This window comes from Megascapheus bottae, chromosome 2 (genome assembly GCF_031878675.1).
Source record: "Megascapheus bottae isolate mThoBot1 chromosome 2, mThoBot2.hap1, whole genome shotgun sequence".
Lineage (NCBI taxonomy): Eukaryota > Metazoa > Chordata > Mammalia > Rodentia > Geomyidae > Megascapheus > Megascapheus bottae.
The window spans coordinates 62,446,560-62,452,559 of NC_143510.1; positions in this window are offsets into that span (position 1 = coordinate 62,446,560).

Here is a 6,000-nt window from a genome sequence, read left to right on the forward strand (position 1 = left end):
TCCCTCCTTGCTCTCCAAGCCAGCCTTTGAGTTTTTCACTTTATCTAGGCTTAAATCCAAAGTCTTTGACTATCAGGACAGACATTCTTAGAGGCTAGTGAAATTTGTACATGTCATTGAAGCAATACAAGGCAACTTTTTTGTTTTAAGGGAATAATTAGCCTTATTTCCATTTTATTTTTCTTTTTAAGAGAATGAAATCATTTCTTGTGCCTGGGCTTCTTTGGTCCTGTGTCTTTAGAAAGGTCACTCGCCAAAGAGAGTCCATGTAATATGGATGCCTTCTCTGCTCCTTCTAAGTCACTGAGGCCTGGGGATCCTTCTCTCTCTTATCTATCCCAACACTTCCCACCTGTTAGCTTCTGTATCTTTTCTAATTTCCTTCTCTTGCATCCCTACTACACAAAGTCTAACCTTAGCTGGATGTTAGATTCTTGTTTCCAGGAAGCTCAGGACTAGCTCAAGATTCTGCTGATCTTTTCCTTGCACATTTCTTTTAGCATCCCATGTAATTTTCTTTCAGGCAGCTCATTTATCGGCGGTTTGCCTTACAACCATTGCAGGCTCCCTATGAACTGCATTTTGCATTAACTTAAATGGAATCGAGTTGTTATCTAGACAAATAAAGAGGTACTACTCATGAGTGCTTCGTGAATCAAACTTCATTCTGAGTGTTGTTCTTTTTTTCCTGCTCTGAGAATTGAGAGGGTAAGTGGGAAACAGGTGCCCACCAGGGCTTAAATTAAGATCTTAGAGAACTACAGGCTTAAATAGTACCGTTAATCTCTTATTTACTTACTTTTCCATATCTAGTTCTGAGGAATTATATCCTAACAGATGAGAGAACGGGAGAAGGAGATGCATACTTTTAATACTTTAATAAGTTTTGGTTCCCCAAAATAGAGAACTATGCATCATGGCTCTCATCATGGCTGTTCTTCTCACCCCATGGGTGTGACAGGCTCCATTTCTGTAGCACAACTATTTCATCTAGCTTACCTTAAGGTGCAACTCGTTCCCTTACTCCAGATTCACCTTTTATCTAATTACTTTTTCCAACATTACTTATGCAATTCTTTTATTGTCTGTTTTCCTTACCTCTACAGTGAGACACTCTGTGTGTGTGTGTGTGTGTGTGTGTGTGTGTGAGTGTGTGTGTGTGCGAGTGTGTGTTTTCTTGGTGGTACTAGAGTATGAATTTGGGGTTTTGCATTTGTTGTAAGCCAAACAAATTGATTTCAAACCCTTGCATTTGTTTGGCTAGGCCTCCCTACAAGTTGAGCCAAACCACCATCCTGGCTTTTTTGCTGGTTATTTTAGAACATGGGCCTTTCTGCCAATGCTGGCTTTGAATCATGATCCTCTGGCTCTCAGCCTCTGAGTAACTAGGATTCTAGACATGAGCCACCGGTGCCCTGGCTACACAATGGCAAGTAGTTTTGACCATTTTATTCACTAACATATTCTCAATGCTTAGATAAGATAGGGCCTCACACACATATAATAATCACATTTGAACTAATGGCAAGGAACTGATTGATAAACTTCAGTTATGGCAATTAATCTGGCTTTTGTGGAATTCTTATTAAACAGTATTTGAATAAGTCATTTAGGTATAATTGAGAGGAAACATCTCTTCTTAAAAAAAATAACATTTGGTACATTCCAAATAAAATGTATTTCTCTGATTTTCTTCCTCCCTAAAGTAATTTCCAAGCTTAACATAGGTCTCCAAGAAGAAAACAAGGCTGTAGCAATGTCCAGAGCCCTTTGCTTTCCAACAAATAATTCTAACATTTATTCTTAAGGATTTAAATTTTCAATTAACCTAATTGGTTATGACTTTGCCATCAAGTAGACTGCTAACTATGTCTTTTGCCTGCAGCTATAGGTAACTGAATTATTAAAGTGTGAATGAAAATTTCTTTCGCAGCACAAATTTTCCAATCTGACTATATATATATATATCAACCACTAGACTAGTTCAGAATGATAAAAATATCCTTAACCCAACTATAATTTTGGTGCCTGGGCATTCATTATTCATTTTTGGACAAAGATGAAGAAATAAGAAAAATTTATATTCCCAGTTGAATTGATCTCATGCCACACTGATGAACTTGATCACATTTATATAAAGTCAAAGAGGAATAAGATGAACTAGCAAAGGTAGCAAAATGTCAACTCCTTGACTCAGAAATATTCCATAGGTTCAGAGGGGCTGCTTTTCTTTGCTCATGCTTTAATACTGTTACAGGTGATTTGGTGTTTAAAAGATGAGGCTAGGTTAAAACATTGCACCAATGTTTTAGAAAGCTAGTTCCAATTTAGAGAATCACAGGAATTAGTGTGCAGAAATCATGGATATTAGTACTACCCTATAGAACTATGCCCAAAAGGAAATAATTTACATTTTAAAGATAGGTAGAAACTTAATATCAATGCACTTTTTCTTCCCAGAGGATGAATAATGTTTGTTCCTTATAAGCTAAGGTTCAGACAGAATTTACATTGGAGAAAAATTTCTTGGGTGAAAATCATTTTTCTAGACCATCCTATCTTAGGATGAATCAAAGGTGTTTCTATTAAGTTACTTAGCTTTTTTGAAATTTAAATATATAATGTTGGTGACACCATTGAGTACTTCTTATATCTAGATTCTGTTCTAAGCAAACAGATGTCTTACTTACATTTTATAGGCTTCTTTTACAAGAAAGCACTTCCCTAGTCTCATGTTAGAGATGAGACATTTCAATCAAATAGGAAATTAATATTAGAATGTAAATCCTGATATTGAGATGGTAATTGCTGTGACAAATGACCTCTCAGGTAATAGACACATACCTAGGCATGAGCATAGACTATTGTAAGCAGCTAACTAGACTTTAGCTACACACACACACACACACACACACACACACACACACACACACACACACACTTCTATTTCAAGGAGAAAATTGACCCTGGGCTTATAGTAAAACTCTGATTTAAGAGCCATCCACAGGAGATTGTCTCTAGGGGAGAGTACTGTGACAGTGGATTGGTGCCTCTAGCTTCTAATGGACAGAAGCCACCAGATTAGCAGGATGCCACAGGTAGAACAGAGGAAATGATTTCTTGTATGGAGAGTGGGTGTGGAGGTAGGGGGGATCACAGGCAAGCCACTGTGAGTGAAAAGCAGGAAATGAATCGAGTTGAGCTAGATCAGGAGATATGAGCCGCTCTGCATGAAGAGAAAGCCAGTGAAAGAGATGTGAGTTGGTGAAGTGCATTCAAGGAAGTTCCAGACATGTATGGTAATATGGAATGGTGGCCAGCACTTCTTTACAGGCTTAATTGGTTTCTGTAGCCAGCATCTCATTGAGATTTGTAATGGAATTGTTCTGCTCCACTATGCACTAAGCCTGTTCAACAATCCCAAAGTCCACGTGATTTTAGAATAGGCACAACTAATATTTTCCAGTGTAAAGAATTAACATACACTAGCCATGTATGGTGATGCATGCCTGTATTCACAGCTACTTGGGAGGCAGACATAGGAGAATCTCAGGTTGGAGGTCATCCCAGGCAAGGTTCTTGAGATCTTATCTCAAAAGCAAAATAAAAACAGAATGTGTTGGTGCATGGCTCCCATGAAAGGCCCTGGGTTCAACTCCCAGCACTGAAAAAATATATTATTTAAACTATATTCATGACTCAAAGGAACATAGCTGAATGGTTTCCCTCATTTGTCATAACTAGTATAAACCTTGGACTTTCCTAGCAGAGGATTACAATAGGGCACGACCTAGATAAATAAGGCCATATAAGATGAGGCTAAATGAAAGAACCTACAAGATATAGAAACAAGAGCCCTATAAGGTGCGATTGTTGTTCTTAATGTTATTTCTCATCTCTTTTGTTGTCCCTTGGTTATCTCATATTGTTACAGTATCTGGTATATTGTATATGTGTTTATTTGTTTATTTGAAATAGGAAAGGGAAGGGGGTAAACAAGATGAGGAGAGAGGCTGGGGGAAGGAAAATGGGGAAAAACATGAGAAGGGGTATCAATGTTTGTGAAGTAAAGCACCTCCTATCTGGTGAATGTAATGTAACCCTTCTGTTAAGTACAATAAAAAAAGAAAAAAATATATTCAGAATGAAATGGGTCAAGATAAAAAGGAACATGATATAAAGATATTATGTTCAAGTGAATGAATTCACATACATATATATATATATATATATACATCTGTATTTTTGTAGCTCTAACAAGGAAGAGCATTCACCCTTCTACATAAATATACAATGATGATGAGGCTGAACTAGCAAGGAACTCTTACAATAGGGGAAGAGAAAGCACTCACACTTACAAAGTGCATGAAATCACACTGAACTCTGACACCAGTTCTGGGAGGCATTGTTTTTTCCTTTTGTGCTGGAGGAGATAGCTGGAAGCTCCAGGTAATACTGTGAGCAAAGCCTAAATGGGAAACTGGCACCGGAGCTCAGGCCTGGTGACCACCAGCTCTGCACTACTCTCTACTGCATGCACTGACTCCTGCTCTCTGACAGGGTTTCTATTGTTTAGCATAAAGAAAGAAAATCTTACCATTTGTAGCCAGTGCATGGAACTAGAGAGCATTAAGTGAGTTAAGCTAGACATCCCCCACCCCTCCCCTTGTAGAAACTAAGAACTACCTAAATGCAGAATAGTGATACCAGAGTCTGGGAATGTATGCGTGGCATGGGGGAGGGGAAGAGGAGAGCATGTAGATGAAAAGAGCCTGGATTGATCTGTAATGTGTTCATCTACCAAACTATCACATGGAACCTAGGCATGTAGAATTAATGTATGTTAATCCAAAATAAAATGTAAAATATTGAGAACATCATGGCAGAAAATAATGGAACAGAGAAGATATTGATGGAATTCCAAAGCAGAAAATTAAAAAAGGGTCAAATGGAAATGTAGATTTTTTTTTTAAATCTCCATCAGGCCTCAAGATAGATAATAGCTATTATAGTCAGTAACAACCTAGCCCTTGTTTAGACATACTTATTTGATACACACACAATGACAGCAATGTATATTCTAAGAAACAAATAAGATACCCCAAACAAGACAGCACTTTGCATTTTTTCTGTACATAATATGAATAATACTGTTGTAGTAATATAAAAGAATAGTAAAGGTAAAATAGGCTAGAGGTACATGTAGATTTAGGTATTCTTTCTTCATTAAAATTTTATTTCATGATAAAGTACAAACTTTCCTTGGAGCTAGGACTTGGTACCAATTATTGTATTGTCATCTACTCTGGCAGCAGAGGTCAGATTCATCCAAGATATTGCTAACAGATTTATTTACAAACCACTAGCTCTCTTGCATTAGCTTTCTGTCCGTCTGGTGGACATTAATCAAGGCTGCATTTTCACCATCTATCATCCTGAGCAGCGTGCCGATGTGAGCATCCTCTATTATGGCTTATGCTAGCCATTCCAAGGCTTAGCTGTTCGTCTGGAACTTTGGATGAGGCTACTTTGAAACAACTTGTTCACTCAATAGCCTAGGCCTTTAAGAATATCCAGAGGATAAAACTACTGTTGACTAAATCACTCAGTCTGTTTCTGTTACATCCTTTTTCTCTAGATAGCTACAAGAATGGCTCTGAATTATAGGCCTCTCTGTCCCTGTCATGGATTCTTCTCCCTTTGAAGTGAAAAAGCTACAGCTTTTTGTACTTCTCCTTATCCTTCTTGCAGCTATATATGTGCAGCAGAGAAGGCAGCAGTGTGCAACTCAATAGTTTTGCGTGAAGAGGCATGTTTAGAATGTGTTCCATTAATCACTTAGGCCTCTCTAACATACAAAGGACAAATCGAAGGAATTTTATTAAAAATGTCCATCAATTATAACGTGACCACCTACACACCTAAACAGTTAAGCAGTGGTCTCCTGTAATTTTGATTCCTTCATCAGAAAGTGTGTCTTCTGCCTAGGGGCTCATGCCC